Genomic DNA, 21,589 nt, shown 5'->3' with positions numbered 1-21,589 from the left:
CTGTCTTCTCCTGTCTTCTCCTGTCAATATCCTATTGATATCTATCTCTATTACCTATCAGTTCTACACCTAAGGTGATCTGCTGCAACTTAAGGTGCTGTATCTGTGGCATTACTCCTCCTTTGCAAGAGATACTGTAAACTGCCTCGTGGTCTTTGGATTAAGGTTGGTATATAAATTTAATAAACAAACCAACCAACAAATGTTGGGATCAAAAAACAATTGAACTGATAAACTCTCTTTCCCTGGTGCCCTACTTTTTACTCACCATTTGGAAGTGTCTATCCTGGCACAACTCCTGCACAAACATCAAGAGTCTCTCACAGAGACCTTTCAGAGGAGGAACTATGCTGGTTTTGCCACAGCAGACTTAACACAGAGTTTTGTGGTATCTTGGTTTGTTTCCATCACCAATGCCAACCTGTCCCTGAGCAACCACCACAGCAAACTCCATTGTGTTCACCACCTCCCAGACATGATTGCAATTCATTTTGTCCCTGCTAATCCAGTGCCTCCGGCTAGCAAAATAGCTCACCTCCTCTTTTGACTTCACTGGGCACTCAATCACGTTATCACAGATGAACGCACACGGTCCCTATTATGGTTCTGGCAAGCCCTGTTGATGCTGCTACAAATCAAGGGCCGACTCTCTTCCATCTATCGTCTCCGCATAAATGGGCAGACAGAACAGATGATCCAAATACTGGTACAACACCACTGCAGTTGGTATAGGAAATCAGTTACCAGCAGAAATGGCCAAGGTCAGGGCTCAGGAGCACATTTGCAAACTATAGACACTATTGCAGACGTCACAACCAAGCACACACCAAAATCTATTATACTGGCTACAATAGACTCTTTCTTTAAAGACTAATTTCATGCCAGGGGTGGGGGAAGAAGACCCTGTGGGTGCCAGTGAAAGTATTGGTTGGTGCAAATGCACTCATGCTGGTCCACAGTAACATCTGCCATGCTTCCATCAAACACAATTGTTTCGACCCTAACTTCCTTGTTCTTTCTTATCTACACTTTGCAGCAGCTGCACTATGTCCCTGCAGACTCAAACTACCTCTTCACTAAAACAGTTCTGGAATGAGCTCCACTATCAGCTAGATATCCCCAAGACAACTACAAGAATCACACCAGGGGAGAGGAGGGTTGGCTCTACTAGGTCCACCTAAAGACTCAATGACCTTCCGTCAGCCCAGAGAGCCATCATATTGCTTCATGCTCTGTTGCTGAATGGAGTGAGCGGAGCTGCTACACTCTAGCTAAGCTCCTCAAGACCCATTCCTGCTGCACTCCACTCTTACGTCTCCCTGGTGAAATGGAGAATCCCTCTGCCAGGGCCCCCAATCTCCTCCATCACATCATAAACGAAAGAAAGAAAGAAAGAAAGAAAGAAAGAAAGAAAGAAAGAAAGAAAATTCACAGATCCTGGATTCTCCACTGACACAAAAGAACAATCTTGATGGCAGGTGTGTGGACTGTGCACAGTAAATGAGAAGCAAAGGCATCTATATTCTCCAAATATAGCTCTAGTATTCTCTCAGTGCCAGGGAAAGGGAGCTGATGAGCAGCTCTCAAAGAAATCCACAGCTTTCCCAGGGCTTCCAATATAAATCTTTTGTTCTCCAGAGGGACACAAATTTGGAAGAGCTAAGGCTGGAGACTTTGGTGTTTAGGACCCCACTTACACCTGGCATTCTTTTTGCTGGCCGTATCAAAGTGAAGAGGGCCCCCTGCAGCCCTGATCTTTGCACAGAGAGACAAACCAGGTCCCTTTCGAAAACTGTATCTGTAGCTGCCCCGAGAACAGTCAGTGTTCAGGCTCTGACGTAAGAGAAGAAGGTGTGAAGCTGGAGTCTGGGCTTTCCCTCTTAACTAAATTTAGGATTGCCCAATCAATTCCTGCATGAAGTATCCCAGGCAATTGCAGGATAATTTTATTTGAAAGCATTTTGTGCATACTGATGCCAATACCACCAGTGCTCGGAGGAGAAAGCACACATTTAACTAGCAGCTTCTCCTTCCGATTTCTGCCATTCATTCATATTACTTATTACCACCTGGAATGACACAGCTCCCAGCCCCCACACCTTCAGAACCATTAGTATATCATTAAATCAAAGGGAGGGTTATTAAACATAGATTTATCCTTTTGGAACCATCCACCCCAATGAGAATCAAATGCCAGCACACAATATGCATTCTGGAAAAGTAAAGGCAAAGAGTTTGATATTAAAAAAAACAGTTCTTTGTATTTATGTAAGGCCCTCTAGACAGACTGTGTGGGTTTTTTGCAATTGTATTCTGCAACATGTTCAGCAAATAAAAGCAAAATTCAGTGCAAAGAAGGAGCACCATGAAGTACTGCTGATGGATCAAGGGCGATACAAATACTAGGATAAATACACTCACTTCATCTTCCTGCCATGGAGATCCTTGTCCATTTCTCTCTTTTTTTGAGACTAGATAAACCCTCGGTTTCTTTCACTCAGCCTATGTGCTTACAGGGTCATCTGCACAAAGCCTGCTACAGATTAGTATAAATGGATTAAGCAGCAGATTGAATTAGATTCCAGCCCCACCTTGACTTGCAAATGCTGAAGAACTAAATGCATCTAACTTGCTTCAGCTGTTCATACAGCTGCTTCTAAAATGACCAAGCTACATGTTACAACTGGCTGGCTGTATCTTGTTGGGGGTTTTTTGTTTCTTTGTTTTTAAATCAAAACCAGCCTCTAGAATGGTGGGAAGGGTAAAAAAACTGTGCAAGACTTTTGCTTCCAGACATTTTTTGACTGCGGGGAGGAACGATACAGGTCCTGCTATCTTTCTTGTATGACACATTGTAAATCTTTGATTTAGTCTGAAGTGCGAGAAAACTGCCTTTGATGGAAGAAAAAACCCACCAGGTTCATTAGATTGCCAGCTATTCCTAAATGTGGTCCTTTTCCCATGAAGGAAGATGGTAGTGACTGTAGCTGTTTTCTTAGACCTTCCTCTCTACAATGAGGCAAGGAGCTGTTGTCATTTCTAATTAACAGTGAAACAATGGAGCATTCCCCTTGATTTTCCATCCGCTCCTAGCACAACAGTCCTTCACACTGTGATTGATAATACACAGTGAATTGGGAAGCTAATATGGACAAATTAGAAAGAGAATGTGCTGCTCCATATGCTGGAATAACAAGATCCCACCCCCCACAAATTTTCCTATTCATGCTGCTTTTGACTGGGAATTGTCTTAGTTGCATTCTGGTGGTGTTAGAGTAGCTTCACCCTGAACCAGTTACCTATCCAAACAGGATACTTTTGCATAAACCAGAGCCAATCTCCCATAGTGGTTAGAGTTTTGAAATCAGGCTACATACATACTAACCTGCAGTAGTTTTCCTCCATAATTGTTCATGCTCATCCCCAACATCCTGCTTTTAAGCTAGATTGATTCTAGATCCTGACATTCACAAGGGCGATACATATTTGAAAACCCTCCTCTTAGGTTATCCACACCTTTTCCTTCCTGCGCATGCTCCTGATGTAGGAAGGAAGTAATGATTGCATTCTTGGTATACACCCACCCACAATGTCACTGGGCAGGTGTGGATACATCTGGTATTGCCAGGACAGTCTACATCTGTTTTCAAAAGGAGATAATGCCGATTCTTTTTGCAATGAGCTATTCTCTTTGGAATGAAACCAGTTTCTCGGGAAGCACTTTTCAGGGGTGAAAATATGCAAATAATCTAGATTGCGTGTGGTGTACATGGAACATAGGTAGAAGTAAAGGAACCCTGACTGTTAGGTCCAGTCGCGGACGACTCTGTGGTTGCGGTGCTCATCTCACTCTACTGGCCAAGGGAGCCAGCGTACAGCTTCCAGGTCATGTGGCCAGCATGACTAAGCCGCTTCTGGCAAACCAGAGCAGCGCACAGAAAGGCCGTTTACCTTCCCACCAGAGTGGTACCTATTTATCTACTTACACTTTGACGTGCTTTCGAACTGCCAGGTTGGCAGGAGCAGAGACCGAGCAATGGGAGCTCACCCTGTCACGGGGATTCGAGCCGTCAACCTTCTGATCGGCAAGCCCTAGGCTCTGTGGTTTAGAATTGCAGAGTTGGAAGGGACCACAAGGGTCCTCTAGTCCAATCTCCTGCATTGCAGGAATCTTTTGCCCATGTGCAGCTCAAATGCACCCTGAGATTAAAAGACTCATGCTCTACCAGAAGAGTGGAGGCCGGGCCATTTGGAAAAGTGAAGCATTGCCCCACCAGCGTCAGCCTGCCCTCACCCAGGCTCCACCTACTTACCTCCTTATTTACTTTCTTACGACCAGTATAGAGGGGTGGCTGTCATCTTCCTCTGCCTTGTTCTCAGTGCTACCCTTATAGTGCTACCTTTATAGAACTTGGCAGGGAAGAGGAAGGGGACAAAATTAGAATGAGTTGGCTACTATTTGGGCTCCCTGGCTTCTGCCTCACCAGCCTTGATGGGTGCCGGCCATCACTGGTGAGTGTGTGTGTGTGTGTGGAGGGGACCAAGCACTGTGTCTCCAGTGATTCTACAATAAAATATTATTATAGAACTCATATTACAAACTTCTTGTGAGGATGAAAGGGGGAGGACCACCTGTGTTGCCTCAGACTCACGGAAGAAAGGCAGGAAACAAATAAATGAGAGAAATTTACGGAGCCCTATCTTCCTTTTCAGAAAGCACCTCAGGTGCTCATGGTGATCTCTGATATATCTAACCCAGGAAAAAGAGGGTAGTTGTTAAAGCAGCAAGTTTTGAAAGGCAAAATAAAAATCCACATACCCAGTCGCAGGATCTGTGTGCTAATAGCAGAATCAGAAAGGTCCAGCTTGACTTTGATCCCACGGTGAGACTGGAAATTGAACAACAACACAGAGAGAAATTTAATATGCGCATGTTTTGATAACAAGATGTATAATAAGTAAAAGTATAGTCATGCTGCTTCTCCTTTTACAACACTGCAAAAATATGGCTCTTTGCCCCTCCACTGGCTCAACAAAAACTCTGCTCCACAGCCTTGCTTTGACTACTGCAGCCTGCTCTTCTCTTGGCCCACTAACCTCTGTCAAAATAGAACTTAGCAGTCCAAATCACTCATGTCTTCATGTTGCTTTGATCACATCAAATCTCTCCTTAAATACCCACATTGGCTTCCAATTCAGTGCACAGATTCTTTGTCTTTACAGTGGTACCTCGGGTTACATATGCTTCAGGTTACATACGCTTCAGGTTACAGACTCCGCTAACCCAGAAATAGTACCTTGGGTTAAGAACTTTGCTTCAGGATGAGAACAGAAACCGTGCTCCGGCGGCGTGGTGGCAGCAGGAGGCCCCATTAGCTAAAGTGGTACCTCAGGTTAAGAGCAATTTCAGGTTAAGAACGGACCTCCGGAACGAATTAAGTACGGTACTTAAACCGAGGTACCACTGTGCTGTGAAAGCCCCCTCTGCTCATACATGCCAAGGCAGTCATATTCATCATGGCTACAAATTAGTTCTGACTACCCAGAATATAGACATGTAACATGGTTGTGACTTTCAATGCGCAATGAGAGTGATGACTTTTGCCTACAGCATGCAAGCCTTCATCCTTCTGCATAAGTCTCTTTCCAGGGATTAAAGGAGCAGTGGTCCCCCATCACTGGTCCTGCCCTCCCCAAGGCTGTACAGCTCTAAAGTCCATTCCCCTAACATCAACAAACTGAGAATAGCTAACTAAGAAGAGCATAGACCTTTTCTCAGATGTAGACCTCTACAACCATAGGTTTCCCCTTCTCTGACATCCACGTGCAACTCTTAGATATGGGGGCAGCAGGGAGTCAAAGCCAGGGAGCGGATGGCCCCACTTTTCCTGTAATCATATGAATCTGAAGAAGTGTGCATGCACACGAAAGCTCATACCAAGAACTAACTTAGTTGGTCTTTAAGGTGCTACTGGAAGGAATTTTTTTATTTTGACTATGGCAGACCAACACGGCTACCTATCTGTAACTGCATATGAATCCCCTTCATGAGATTAATGAATGAAGGGGCCTGTAATCTCTCTTTCTTCCTATCAGAAAACTGCTATGTCTAACAAAATTGGGAAAACTGTAGAAACAAATAAAATGGGATACACCAGCTGCTCAGTACTGTTACACATTCTTTATACTAATTGTAGGATAGGAATCTGTGACAAAGTCTTGTAGGTACATTTGGTACGAGATCAGGAATGTTGGGGGGGGGGGAGGGAATGTATTTGCAATCTCACCAAATATTGAAGGAACATTATGTAGTTCTTTGTCAACATCCATGTTATTAAATCTTATTACAATGTTTTCTCAAAAAGTATCTGGGCAGAAGAAAATCAAAAGGGGACAACTGGATCGGATTTGCCAGAGTAGCACAGGGCACTATCAAATGATTGTGCAATGCCTTCCACAGTGCAAGTTAAGAGTTCTCTGAATTCATTCTTTCTATTAGGTCTTTGAAAAATGTTGGAAGCATTTTATTATTATTATTATTTTCATATGAAATCTCAAAATTCAAGAGCGAAATAATAGAAAGTGATTATAAATTATCATCAAAAATGTATAATATATTGTTGGAATGGGAGACAACGGATGAAGAGGTCAAATGTGTAAGGATAAAATGAGCAAAAGATGTGGGACATAATATACAGATGGCAGACTGGGAAAGATTATGGAGAAATGATATAAAATTCATGGCATGTACGGCACTTAAGGAGAACTATATGAAAATGATGTATAGATGGTATTTAACACCGGTTAAACTATCAAAAATGTACAAAACAAAATATAATAAGTGTTGGAAATGTAAAGAGGCAGAAGGTACATTTTACCATATGTGGTGGCAATGTAAGGTTATAACAAGCTTTTGGGAAATGAACTATAACGAACTGGAAAAAAATGTTTAAAATAACCTTTGTTAAAAAAATGGAAGCTTTTTTAATAGGTATAATTGGAACGGATATACTGAAAGAATATAAAAGTTTATGTATGCAACAACAGCTGCATGGACATTGATAGCCCAATGCTGGAAAGAAGAACTAGTCCCAACTAAAGAAGACTGGCAACATAAACTAATGGAATATGCTGAAATGGCTAAATTAACTGGAAGGCTGAGAAATGAAGAGGACAACAAATATAAAAAAGAATGGGAAATGTTTATTGCATATTTACAAAAGCACTGTAAAGTTAATACAATAGCAGGGTTTTTAAAAAACACTTGTAAGATTAATGACAATTAGAAATATTTAAAGATTAATGACAATTGGAAATATTTAAAGATAAGAAAATTATAGACATGTACAACATAAGAAAACACAAAAGAACTGGGGGAGGGAATGGAGGGAAGTCAAGGGATCGGAGGAATCCCAAAATATGGATTTAATATGATATGAAAAAAAATTATTTTCTATTTTTTAAAATTTTTAATTGTATTTGTTTATTAAGGTATTTGAAGATAATGTTTGATTGTGAAAAATAAAAATAAAGAATTAAAAGGGTGGAAAAAGAAAAGGGTTGCAAGCAGTTTGTTACTACAGAGCCAAACAATACATTTGCAGAATCTATTGCTTTTGCTTTAATCACTGGATGTTTCCAGCTTATACTTTTTGATGGAAGAGGAAATTTCTTGGATAGCAGAACCGAAAGTCCATTGGTACGATTTCACTTTCCATCTTCTGAAGGCATCTGCTCATCACAATTCTCCCATCTGCATCCATCAGTACCTGTCATCTTCTCATACCTTCTCACTCAAGATCTGCTTTCCCCTAACCTGGAGCTCTCCAGACATTTTGGGCTATGACTGCCAGGGCCATGTTGCCTGGTGTTGATGGGAGCTTTACTCCTAAACATCTAGAGGGCACCAAGTTGGGGAAGGCAACCTGCAGAATATCACTCATTAATCCACTTTGGGGGATGGAATTTGTTGCGGCTTTGCTCAAGAGCTCGATCACGTTCTGTTAAAAGGAACATCTATCTCTCCTTGATATTGGAATGTCTGCTGCCCTCAGACTTGGAGTTGTTTGCAGTATTCCAAATATGAGAGTGTCAGGTTTGCTGTTCTCAGCCAATATGAAGAAAAATGGCATGGAATAATGGATAGCTGATAGATACAAATCCCAGCCAGGCTGACACACTGCTCTGTGTAGGAGGATGCAATAGCAAGATCTCTCAGTTCTTCCCCTGCAAATTATTTGTATTCTATTATCACACCCTTGGATATATTTGAAATGCACCAGGAATGGAAAAACACATAATTTATCGAATTCACTGTTGCAGGATATGTTGATGGCCAATAGATTAGATGGCTTTTTAAAAAAGAGTTGCTGTATACAAATCCCTGGAGGAGATGGTCTATTCATAATCAGGGTTAGCTCCAGGTTTGTGGGGGTCCTTGGGCACAGGATATCCATGGGCCCCTTGTCCCCCCCTCCCCCGTTCCACTTTCAAATCACAGCTCTCCCTCTCTCTCTCCCTCTTGAGCACACAGGTTTTAAACTAAAACAGATATTGACCAATACAGCAATCCTTTATCATCAAAGGAAAGCACAAATGTTAGCATTTCACTAGTTGCCTTTTTAATTATTATTATTTTTACCCAATAATATAACTTAGAGATAAATTATGCACACTTACCTGGGAGTAAGTCCCTGTGAACTCATTGGGGCTTACTTCTGAGTAGACATTTACGTACATGGGATTTTACTGTCAGAGGCAGTTAGTACGAAAGAGACATATGATTTGGAGGTACAGAACTGAATATATCTTATAAAAAGTAAACAACCTGAATAAATGTTATACCCTTTGCTGCAATTAGAAATGTTGTCTCATTGATGCACTTCAAATAAGGAGAAAAGATGTTTGTATGACAGTGCATTCCTGTTAAGAGGCAAAACTTAATCTCAAATCTTATACACATCCCCATTTGACTCAATGAGGCTTACCTCTGAGCAGATGTAGATAGAATTGCATTCTACATTTTTCAGTATTTCAGAGACTGCACATCTAACCGTTAAGGTTATACTACTAACAACTGATATGTTTATTGTGGGCATTTTGCATTTAAAGGTGAACCTACATAATCTGCACTATCTGAAACAATACAAGAACCAAACTACAGCCACTCTTCAAAATTCACACATCTTTGAATTTTGCAGTATAGCTCTCCAGTCAAGTAATGCTCACAAAAATGCATATACCGAGGTAAAGTGTCCATAAAAATGCATATGTTTGTGAAAATAACATTAAACAACGCATTGTCTTGTGGGAAATATTAGGGAAAAAATGCATGGAAATGGATATTAGGATAAATTTGCACTGAAATGCTAGTACATTTTTCATGAGAATATATATTTTTTTAAAATTGCAAACTTGGATAGAAATGTGGAGAATTGATCTTAACACTGGAAACATAAGAAACTGAGAAAAACCCAACCTGGCAGATTGGCCCATCCTGACTTAGGCCACATTGGTTGTCAAACTCTAACCTGGGGCAGGAGTACCTGGGGCCCTCCAGATTTTGCTAGACTACAAGCCCCACGTTCTGTGACCACTGACCATTCTGGATGGGGATGATGAAAGTTGGAGTCCAACAATATCTGGACAGCCACCAGATCTCCATCCCCTATTCTAGACCATTAGATTCTGGGACTGAGGGAAGCAGGTTGTCTGGCTGGCTGGCTAAGGATGTCAGGGGAGGAGTGGTCAACACAGACAGAGGGGAAGTTCTAGAGCAGGAAAGTGAGAACCAGAGGGGCCACAGGCACTTGCATAGTTCTGTTCAAAGCTGCCCAGAGCAACAAGGACCAAGCAGGAAGCTCCGAGGTCACGTGGCAAGATTGAGATGGGCCATTGGTCTCATCTGACCAGAGCCCAAGCAGCATTGGCTGGCAGGGCGGAGCAGGTTGGGGCAGCATCACTTACCTGGTTTTCCACTGCAGTGATCACTGCCATAAACCAAGAGGAAGAGAAGGAGTGTCATAGTGGCTGGTGTGGTGCTGGTGCAGTGACGAAGCCAATTTGACTCTCAATAACACTGTGCCTGCATCACACCAACCTCCCTAATCTTATGCCCCACCACCCTGGCAGCAACCGCTGGGTTGGGGAGGCAGAGGAGCAACAACGCCCCCCCCCCAGCTCCTTCTGGGTTCAAGCATCGTTGATCTTGGCCCAGTAAAAAAAGAGCATCAGATCAATCCCATCTCAATCTCATGAGTCATGAAAGAAAAGTTTCTATTTTAATCCGGAAATCACATTTTCTACATTTCTGAAATTACACTACGGCCACACTGGGAGTTTCTGCTATGCCCCCAAATACCCCTCCTCTATTTTTAACATAACTTCCAGCCTGAGGTAAGAGGCTTATGAAGCTTGCTGACTATTCTGTCATTTTTTTGGTTGGCACTACTAAAGGTACTGTGCTTTTACTGTTTTGATTCCCCCTCCCTCCATCCTAAGGGACCGATGCAGCTGCAAACATTTTATAAACAGACCAATTCAGGAAGAAAGCTTTGTTTTTCTGGTCTTTTCCTTTGCAAACTCATGAATTATCTTCCAAAGTTAATTTTTCACACTGCGTGGACATAATAGCCAGATGGCTTAGCTGTTCTCATCTCATAGAAGAATGTCTGCGGTTGGTCTGAAATCAGGTAGCTGTAGACCCAGTGACTGAAAATCCACCAACATAAGCCAGCGGGAAGCAAGTTCAAATCTTTGCTTAGCTATGAATGCTCCATATGTCAAGGAGAGCACCTCAGAGTCAGTTCTTCACTCGTAATGTGGGGATGACCTACGCCTTAAAGGCTGTTATGGGAGTGAATGTGATAGTGACTTTAAAAGTACACTTGTACAACAGAAAATGCTATGCAAGTTATAATAATGGCCAAGGCTTCATTCAGTTGATGCCCTCGTAGGAATAAGGCTGCTCAATTTCTTTCTCATAAAATGCAAACGGAAGGGAACCCAAACACTTTAAGCATCTGAGGAGATACCAGCAGAGAATCAGTGGGTGCTGCTCAAATGGCCCCAGAAAGACAATTCAGAGTTAGGCATTTTTAAATCCAATTGATTTCCCTGAGAGAGTTAAGGATGTGCTTAAACATTTTCCACTAAAATCAATGGAATGTAAACGTGCTTAACATTAACTGGACCAAGTCCCATTAATTTCAGTGGAAATATTGAACTACATGCCTAACTTTCTCATGGAAAGCAATAGGGTTTAAATTTGGCAAAAAAAGCTTTTATTTGCCTGCTAAGTTGAGGCCAATTAGGATACCTACTTCACATGCTGAAGATTTTAGCAAACATTGGAAATAGAGCCATTTTGATTAGTTTTGCTAATTGCCAAGTTCCATTAAGCCAGCGGAGGGTGGGTGGGGATGACGCAATTCCTGGACTAAAATCATAGATTGCCATCTCCCTCGAAAGAAAAGGTGTAATTTGCTTCTGTTAATTTTGTTAGATATGCAAATTTAAAATGGCACATTGCCCAACACCAGTGATTGCCTAAAAAAAGCCTGTAAAAATATCAGTCAGCTTGGAGATGGGAGCATCATGTTAGACCACCATTCAATTGGCTTTCTGAAGGTGCTGTTTCTGGGCAGACTGAAACTTGCCACCTCCAAACCCAGGTTGGGTTGTGCCATCCCTAGTAAAGAACGTTGGTGACAATTCCAGAACACTTTTGATGTGGCTCTGTACTGCAGTTCCTGAATCTACAAGCATGTGTTTGCTTCCAGTAATGGGAGGGAGGGCAGGATTGTTTAGAACTACAACCCACGGTTTGCATACACAAAGCTCCCTGTTCAGTTCCCAGGAGGTTTGCTTATGAAGGTATTTGGGTAGCATCGTAACCTGGTTAGGAAAGTCCACTGCTGTCTGTCAGAGCAGACAGTGCTTAATGGCCATATTAGCTGAGCTCATTCTATGGCCTTCACTGAAGTATAAAAATGTCCCAGTATTTGCCATGGATTGTGTGGTTTGAGCTCCACATTGAAAGTGTGGATTCTTAGTTATGAAAACTTTCAGTTTCACAAGAACTGATGGGACTATGTGTTGAGTGGATCATCTACCAGATGATGAAATGATACTGTGACAATTTAACTGACGTGCCCAACTTCCAGTTCAACATACACTAGCCACAAAGCACCTGATGATTAGCAGATTTAAATCAGCAGTTTGGTCTAAGTGCCAAACTGGGTGCAAGATGAAACTACATAACAACCACATGCTAAATTTAGCTTGGATCTAATCAACTTGACCACAACAATGCATCATGCTAATTGACCCTTGGATGATGTTCTGCTTACACACAAGTACAGACCCAATGCATGCTGATAAATATCAAATCTCTGTGCTCCACTGTACCCTGTTTACCTGCCCCTCACCTGTTGCAGACATCGTTAGGACTGTAAGAGTACTGTAATTTGGAATGGGGTTGGTAGGTAGGAAACCATAGTATCATTCCTGGTTAAACAAATACCTCCTTTTTAAGGCAGTACCAGATACAACAGAGCCACAGCTCCTGCACCTTTAATAGCTGTGGAGAAGAGGGAATTTCAGCAGGCAGTTGCTTTTCAAAAGTGCTCTATCCTCTTTTGCATCTGACTACTCTCCTTCTGTCCCATAATGGGATTGTATAGAATATGATTTGCAAAAGCCCACCTTGCAGATGTGGCTTTAGTAAACAAAACAGGATCAGATTTTCAGCCAGCTTGAAACTATGCCATTTTTGCATTGCAAAACAGCAGTGGCAAAACTTCACGTGAACAGGTGAAGCTCCAGGACCCTAGCAGGTTAAGGAAGATTCCCATTTTTATATGTCTTAGCAAACCAGTGAGAAAAAAATGTGTGTGGAAGGAAGCCCACATCTCCTATCTCTCTAAACTAGAAGCTGTATTTAATCTCTGGAGAGCAAAGTTTCCCCTGGGAGGGGGCTGCTCTTGTTTCTTCTACCCACCTTCCATCATTCTTTCACAACAGCTTTCCTTCCAGCCCAGTTAACGGACGCTCATTTCCTTCCTAACTAGCTCCGACAGCAGGCACCGTGTCTGTATGTTAATAGCATCAAGTGCCCAGTGTCTTTTTACATTGCACTAGACCCAACAGACTATTAAACTGCAGCTGAATTAAAGGCGAACCTCACAGACATCCTGCTGCAGTCTTCAAGCTACGTCCTCCTTTCAGTTCTACTGCAGACCAACTCCCCACACTATAAGACACCAGCCAGAGCTTCGCTATTTGTCTGCAACATGGGCTCCAGTGAAATAAACATGCATCAGCTACAAGCACACACACACACACACACACACACGTGCACAGCTAGGCTGACTGCAATTCTCTGCTTTTTAAAGTGTTTTTCAGCCTTACCGTTCAAGTTGCCAGAAGCTTGCTTTCCTTTCCTTTCCTCCCTTCCTTTTCTTCCCTTTTACTTAGGAGGACAACCAAATAAACAGAGCAGATGGCTTTGAATGCCCAAGCCTGTCATCTGTAGCCTTGGCCCTTATAATCCAGGAGGCTTAGCTGGCTGGCTGGCTGGCTTCTTGGGTGTCAGGAAATGCAGGCAAGCATAGGGGGCAAGGAGGGCTTGGGAGCAATGTCTGTTTTCTTCTTCCAGGCTGCTTGCTGTGCTGTTGTGGATAGAGCTTGTCTTTGCTGGCAACTGCTGTCTCTCTTGGTCTGAGTGCTTCCCCACTCAGCCTGACAGCTCTAGCTACCACTTTTAAGGTGGCTCCCAATCCCTAACTGCAATATTTTCTGTCTGCCAAAAACAACAGCACAGGTTTGCATCTAAGCTGTACCTCCTGGATCCTTCAGGCAACACGCTGGCTCTGTCTTCTCAGCAGGAACGGAAAAGAGTTCCCCCACCCAGCCACGACTGCAGAGAATGAGCTGGGGAAACATCCATCCTCTTCGACGATTCTCTCTCTCTCTCTCTTTTTGTTACTTCATCGTGTGCTGAAATGTTTTGCTTGTTAAGGCTAAGCAGGAGTGAGTCTGTTTACACACAGCAAGAGTTCTATAAGACACCCACGGAAAGCCTTGGTGGAGTGTTGTCCCCACCTCCTAAGCACTCCCTTAAATTCATAATGCAAATTGAATTGCCTCCCCATTTCTAGTTAATTCACTTCAGTTTGACATTAGATTTCATCTGGACTTGTGCAAATGCTAAGTGGGAGAACCCCCAGGCTGAGATGTCAAGGCCAGATTGCCAGCAGGGATTTAGAGCACAGCTAAGCTCATTCAGGCTGGTTTGGAGGGTAGCCCTCTCTCTTTTTTTCTTGGTGCCTGGAAACAGAATTCTGAACACTGGCCTCCTGTAGCATCCACATGGAGAACGTTGCTGGCTGACAGTCCAGTGTTCTCTATCCTTGCTTAATCATCAATCATCATCATCCCACTTCAAACCTAATTAAGTATCCTGACTTCCTATTGAGGAACACTGTGAACTGTATTTTCATAGAATTCCAGCACCCCAACACCACTACAATGTTCAGGATTGTTTGGAGGAAGTTATGATTGTTAAATTGGATCAAGACTCATTCGAAAGCAGTTTCTGTTCCCAGTGCATATGGGTCTGCATTTGCTCTGCTTCAGCCCTTCCAATATCTATATCCACTCCCATTATGGGTAGAACTTGGGCATTTCTCTTCAAGGGTTCCTCCTTTGCTTGATGCCTAGAGGCTTGGAAATACGATGTGTGGTTTGCGCATCCTCTGTCACTGTCAATACCTGACTCTCTTTTTTTTAGCAGATACTTCAAATTTTGTGCTAGAGAACAAAGAGGAACAGAAAGCTTCCTTGTGGATGAACCTTGCTGAAGAACCTCACTCCCTCATCTTGGGACACAGAGATGCCTGCCCCATGACTGACCACACCCATCCCTTGTTAAATATCTGTGTTGCTCCTGTAAAAAGTCCTCAGAGATCCACAAGTGGTGCAAATTGGTATTCGGAGCATGCTTGTTTTGATGCATGTCCACAGATTGTTAACCATGTCACACGGCTGTCTGACTCCCCTGCTAAGAGGCTTTACTTATTCTGGTTGCACAATCAAGATGTAACCTCACCTAGGTGGGTGAGGTCACTGCCAGTCAATTGATGGGCTCTTTTTAGAGAGAGCAGGCAACTGAATTTGACAAACAGCAATAACTGCACCTTCTTTTTCCTGTTCTAATTACGTCTATACAGATTTCAGCAAAAGAATAGTAAGACCTTGTCAGTATCAACGATCTAGTCAGTGTCTCCTTGTGGCATCTGTGTAAAACATGTATGACCTACATTATCTCTAGGGCTGTAACCCAGTTGAAGGAAACTTGGTTAACTGCATATGAGAAAAACAATAGTTTTAAGGGGCAAATCATGCTTTTTGGCAGCAATCCTGACCACTTCCCTGGGCATAAACCCCACTGAATTCAGTAGGACTTACTTCTGAGTAGCCATCCATTCAATGGTGCACACATTTGTTACAACAGGCAGAACACACACTGCATTTTCTCTCAAGTGTGACACCTGCAGTTGTTGTTATTTGTGCGAGTGCACACACACAAACACTGTATGCATTTTTGAAAAACTGACTGATTAATCAGAGGCACACTTTTAGCTGATGAAAATGTTTTAACTGATGGATGTGACTGGTTATTCAACTAATATTGCTGCCCTAAGGATCTTTACAGAAATCCTCTGGCAAGTAGGGTTAAGCCTTGTTTATGGTGCTGAAAATTTGTACTGGTGTGAAGCATGAGGAGATCATTTTGTTCCAACTTGCTGTGCTGCAACAAAAACATGTGAAATGCCACATGTCTAGACTGAGAGCTGCATGTTGATCAAGGAGACCTTCTGGTATTGAAGCTGGGCTGGGGGGAAACAGCTCAAAGCAGCTGTGAGGGGCAGGGCAGACTTTGGTTCCCACACCAGCCTGCTCATTTTGATCAAAGTGAGACTCCACAACCCCTGCTTCGCAGCTGGATGACTAATCATGTGCTTAGCAGACATGTGCATACAACCAGTTTGCCCCCCTTAACTTCTCAGGATTGTCGTGAAGATGATCAAAATTCTTACTAAATTAAGAGGGCAAAATAAAATGTAAGCCTGTGGGAACAGTTGCCATAATAAGCTCAACATATTGGACTGGTGTATCATTTCTGAGTTAAGCATTTTAGGGCATTGCCAAGACCAGGATGCTTTTCCCACCTTCACAATGGAAACTTCACTAGTGGCCAGTGAGTCTGATTTATCTCCCCCTCAAGTCTGCAGCAATGGCAATTGGCCTTGCAAGCAAAGAGAGCAAGGAACTCACGCTTGCTGTTTCTCTAGCCAGGGTTTGCTTGACCAACACCCCTTATTTATTTATTTCTTATATTTCTATCTCACCTTTTCCATACATGTGGCTTCCAGGAGGTCTGCTTGGCTTCAGTAAAGTGACAGTCTCCTGTGCCTCCGGGGACCCTTTGGGGTCAGCTAGAGTGCTTTCCATTTTAGTTCAGTCGCCACATCATGTTTAATTCATTTTATTAAACGCATTTCTGCCTCTCCTTTTGGTTCAGAAAGTTTGAAGCGTTGCCAACAATGGAGGATTTCCCCCTGAAACAATCACCAGCTTCCTCAGAACCACAACATGGGAGGAAAGGGTAACACTTAATTATCAGCCCCACACCCAGCTGGTGTTATTTGCATCTTCAGAAAACAAACCCTGTGTGTACTAAGTGCAAATATGTATCTAATGTTACTTGTAGGTTGGCCTTAAAAGTCCTGGGCCCTACTGGCAGAGTTCCTGGTTTGAGTTTACCACTGCCTTTCAGTTAAAGCCTTAATAACAAAGGTCACTCTGAGGGTGGCAAGCACTGCTCACACATCCTAAGAGGTAATTGGGTTACTCTAGCTTAAGTCCGTGCATGGATAATGGGGGCTGTGCATTCATTAGATATACAGTGATACCTCGGGTTACAAACGCTTCAGGTTACAGACGCTTCAGGTTACAGACTCTGCTAACCCAGAAATAGTACCTCGGGTTAAGAACTCTGCTTCAGGATGAGAACAGAAATCCTGCTACGGCGGCATGGCGGCAGCAGGAGGCCCCATTAGCTAAAGTGGTACCTCAGGTTAAGAACAGTTTCAGGTTAAGAACGGACCTCCAGAACGAATTAAGTTCTTAACCCGAGGTACCACTGTGTAGTAAAAAAGAGATGATGCTTTATGAACCTTCTCATCATCACCAGACCCCAACGTAGGTCACAGCAGTGTAAAAATTCAACAGTTAAAACAAATGACAATTAAAAGAATGGGTGCTAAAAAAAAAAAAAAGATTGTCGAAACCAAATACACTAGAAGCAACATATATAAATACTGCACACAATATAACTATACCTATAATGCAATTACAAGGGGCCATGCTGGCGATAGGGCAATGGTAGAGGGGACTTCACATTTGTTTTTCTTTTTTAGACAATGCAAGTGCATCCATGTGATAGAGTAGAATAAGAATATTCTTTTGTGAAACTAATGGCTTAGCCATGCTTCCTCTTGTCCCACTGCTTTCACCTGAGGAAAACTGCTCTTTAGTGCTCAGTTGAAGCAAACAGCTGGAGAAAGCCCAAATTGTCATTTGCTCCGACTGAGCGCTAAAGAGTGGGTTTTCCTTGGGAAAACCACTCAGGCCTGGGCTTTCTAGGCACAGGACAAGCAGAAGTGTGGACAAGCCCTAAAGCAAATATCATTTCCAGAGGGTTCATCTGTTGAAGTAGACTGTAGTTCATTGCAAGAGACCCTCTGGAAATGATATTTGCATCTGTTGAAGTGAACCCTAGTCTATGAAAGTTTATTCCGTAATAAATTTGTTAGTACTTAAGCTGACACAAGACTCTTCATTATTAACTTCTGTTAACTGTTTTAAACTCTAAACCAGGGCATGAAAATTGGACCTTGCCACTAGCGATGACATAGTGGTTCTCCTATCATACAAAATGTATGCGTCTTTATCATAAGGGCACTGGCTGAACTCCTTGCTGGGGAGATCTCTTATTTTAGCAGCTACCTCTGGGTATACTATGAAAATTGAGGGGGCGGGGAAATGGTTTGCCAGAGCAACTGAAAAAGGAAATATTACGATGAAGCTGAATATCTCTATAGCAATTTCTTTTGTCTTGAAAGGACACTTCAGGGGGTATTAAGCTTCACAAGTGCCTCCCCTCCATTTAGTTTTTTGGCCCTTGTTTGTGGTCCAGGCAGTCATGGCCACTGTGCTGTTCAGTGCTGCTTAGCACCAATTTCTCCCTCCTTTTTTGCATGAAGCAACGTCAAAGTGTGGGCAGGGAACATGGCCCTCACTCTGATTTGGCTTTGGGACACCTTCACGTTGCTAGATCTGCCTGGTTCCTTGGAGTTGTGTGGGGGAAGGAAGGAAAAAACAGCTCTGAGCTATGGTGCTGAATTCACATCCTAAACAAAATGGTGAAAGGGGTGGAGACTCTTCATAGCCTAAGAAGAGAGTGGTAAAGCTGGGTGATCATTTCAGTTCTGTCCTAGTGGACATTTATTGCTACAAGAGACAGAAAGACAAGAATGCTACCATGTTGCTGAAAATATATTGTCCGTATACCGCATTTTTCGTCCTATAAGGCGCACCGGCCCATAGGACGCACCTCATTTTTTGGGGGGGAAATGAATTTTTAAAAATTATTCCCCCCCCAGCCCTGGCTGCCGCCCAAAGCCTTGTGCTCACCTGCCTGAAGCAGGTGGAGTCCTCCGGAGGGCTCCCCGTGCTTCGGGTGACAGGCTGCCGCCCCAAGCCTCGCGCACCCGGTGGGACCTCCTGCCGGGCGCGCAAGGCTTGCGGACACTCGCGGGGACTGCAGGCTGCTGCCCGCAAGCCTTGTGAGCCCGCGGGAACTCCCGCCGGGCTTGCAAGGCTTGCGCAGAGCTTCCTGAAGCCTGGAGAGTGAGAGGGGTAGGTGCGCACCGATGCCTCTCGCTCTCCAGGCTTCAGCGAAAGCCTGCATTCGCCCCATAGGACGCACACACATTTCCCCTCCATTTTAGGAGGGGAAAAAGTGCGTCCTATGGGGCGCAAAATACGGTAAGTCACAAGAATATACAGAACATGGAGAAAACTGAAGGGCCATTGCAATGTTTTCCTTTTTCCTAATGCAGAACCAGTCCCTTGTGTGTACAACACGACAAGCCCTTGACATCACAACTGAGGCTGTGTTCTGCTCCCAAGACAGGAGGGCCTGGTGTGCTCAGACAACCAACCCTCAAGTGTGTTATTATGGCAGCCCTTCAGTCAAAAGCTTCCTCTTCCTCTTTCTCTCTCTCTCTCATCTCTCTGTTAATTTCCTTCAAAAACAAAACAAAGGAAGGTTCTGAGCATTTTCCTCCATGGCAAAGGTTGAATTTTCCTAAGGAACAAAACAAACCACAGCAAGCAAAATATGCCAAAATAGATAAAAAGCTTTTCCCCTTTCTTTCCATGACGTGCATGCTTTAATGCCGAGAGGCGACACTATTTCAGGCATGTTGTATTATTTATATCTAATCATATTGCACTATATTCAATTTGGAATATATATATATTTAGAGAGAGAGAGAGAGAGAGAGAAAGGGTTTTCTGACTTCAAGATGCTGAGAAAGAGCAATTATGTCTTAAGTTGACGCAAAGTTGATGGGGAAGACTCAGCTCATTTGCGTAACATAGCACACACATGTACATTCACCCACAACTTGCTTTTGATCTGAATGCTTATATTTCATGTGTTTTTCAGCTCTTCTCCATCACCTTGCTTCTGATCCCCTCTGGGTTTTTTGTTTTTGTTTTTTTGCTGAGAATCTAATAACATGCTGAAGCCTGGGTGGGGGAGATGAACAATTTATGATATGAGGAACCAGTAAAATCCCATAAATGTTTTTAAGAAAAACCAATTTCCCCCCCAAAAAAGCCTGGTAAGGGGAATAAAATGCAGGTTTGCGGGAAACCTGTAAAAAATCTTCCATAGGTACATGTGAATATATGAATTTCCCTGTTCTGTCTCTGTGTGCTTTAATTTCTTCTTCTCTTGACAGTAATACAAGTGTTATTTGTATTATTTTCAGTATTACTTATGGTATTACCTTGAAAAGGATTATTTCACTTTCCCGCCCCCCTGCCCTCCCCCACAAAAAAGTTATATGGGCTTTTCTTGTGCCTTGAAAATTAGCAGATTAATTTTTACTTTAACAGCAACCTATTCAACAACGAACTTGCTTTAGATGTTGCATATTGTTGGAACCTACATAAAACATGTACAGTCATAGCAGGCCATAAGTATGTTCACCAAACTATATACTTAATTCCCAAATTGGCAGTGCAGTCCTAACTACTCAGAAGTAAGTCCTACTGAACCTAATGGAGTTTACTCCCAGGTAAGTGAGATTATTCAGATGCATACTATGGTGTGATAATATTCGACACCTTATCAGATCACGACTTTGCTGCTTGTTGAAAGCTCTGATGCTATGAATCATTTGTTTCTGTTAGCTATAGAAAAGCCATCTTGGCTGGACTCAGAAATCACTCCTCCTGTGTGCTGTGGAGATTTCTAATTACTATTAGCTAGTCGAGTTCCTTCCTGGGATTAATTAATAGTTTCCATTCACTTTTAAGCACTATTAAGAAATGAATCATTATTCTGTTGGCTAGCAGACAACCATGACAAGGGAAAAAAATGAGTCCCATTTTTGCTGAAATTTACAGCTTTGGAGAGCAATAAGGCTTGTTATCCATAGAAGGTATGGATGGTCAGTCCATCTCTGATTGTGACGTTGTTATAACACTGAGGTCCTCTGTGGACTCTAGATGTGCAGCACAATCCTGCACAATGTCTACTAAGAAGTAAACTCCATTAAGTTCAACAGGAGTTACTCCCAGGAAAGTGTATGTAGGATTGCAGCTGTGAGAGCTAGTGTGGCTTAGGAGTTAGTGTGATGGACTAGGACCAGGCCCGTAGGGTTGCCATATTTTGAAGAGCAAAAAAGAGGCCACCTTTTGCAACTTCTGCTTTTAACTATGGGTCGCTATGACAATTCTACCCATGGAAAAGAGGACGTGTCCTGGAAAATGAAGACACGTGGCAACCCTGCCTGGGAGAGACCAGGGTTCAAATCCTCACTCAGCCGTGGAACTCCCTGAGTGATATTGGGCCTAACCACTCACTCTCAGCCTAACCTACCTCAAAGGGTTGTTGTGAGAATCAAATGGATAAAGGGAGACTTATGTACACTACCTTGAGCTCATTGGAGGAACGAAAGCGGGATAGAAATGCAACAAACAAATAAACAAGCCCTCCAGTGAGACGTACGTACAATACCTTTACACTCAATAGTGGGGGGGGGGATCTTTGAGCTCAGTCCTCCAGAAAGACCACGCTCCTGTTATCCTGCCATTTGAGAGGAGGCTGGTACTACTCTGTGCACCCTTTGCCTAACAATGGCTGATTTGGGTGGCAGTGATGTTTCTGTCCACTAGCAGTGATACTAGGTATAATCTGGTAATGTAATCCATCAAAAGTGGGCATAAC

General features: G+C 43.0%; 1 protein-coding gene across 1 annotated transcript in view; it reads right to left on the bottom strand.

The window, feature by feature from the left end:
- Nucleotides 1-21,589, bottom strand: part of DGKG (diacylglycerol kinase gamma) — a 164,957-nt gene that overhangs the window by 97,426 nt on the left and 45,942 nt on the right. Inside the window, 1 exon segment of the mRNA XM_082221770.1 lies at nt 4,820-4,889. The gene's annotated coding sequence lies outside the window, so the exon portion shown is untranslated.

The sequence above is a fragment of the Podarcis vaucheri genome (genome assembly GCF_965113315.1).
Source record: "Podarcis vaucheri genome assembly, chromosome: 5".
NCBI classification, from domain to species: domain Eukaryota; kingdom Metazoa; phylum Chordata; class Lepidosauria; order Squamata; family Lacertidae; genus Podarcis; species Podarcis vaucheri.
Note: the sequence above shows the minus strand (reverse complement) of the source record. Positions and strands in the feature narration are given on the sequence as shown.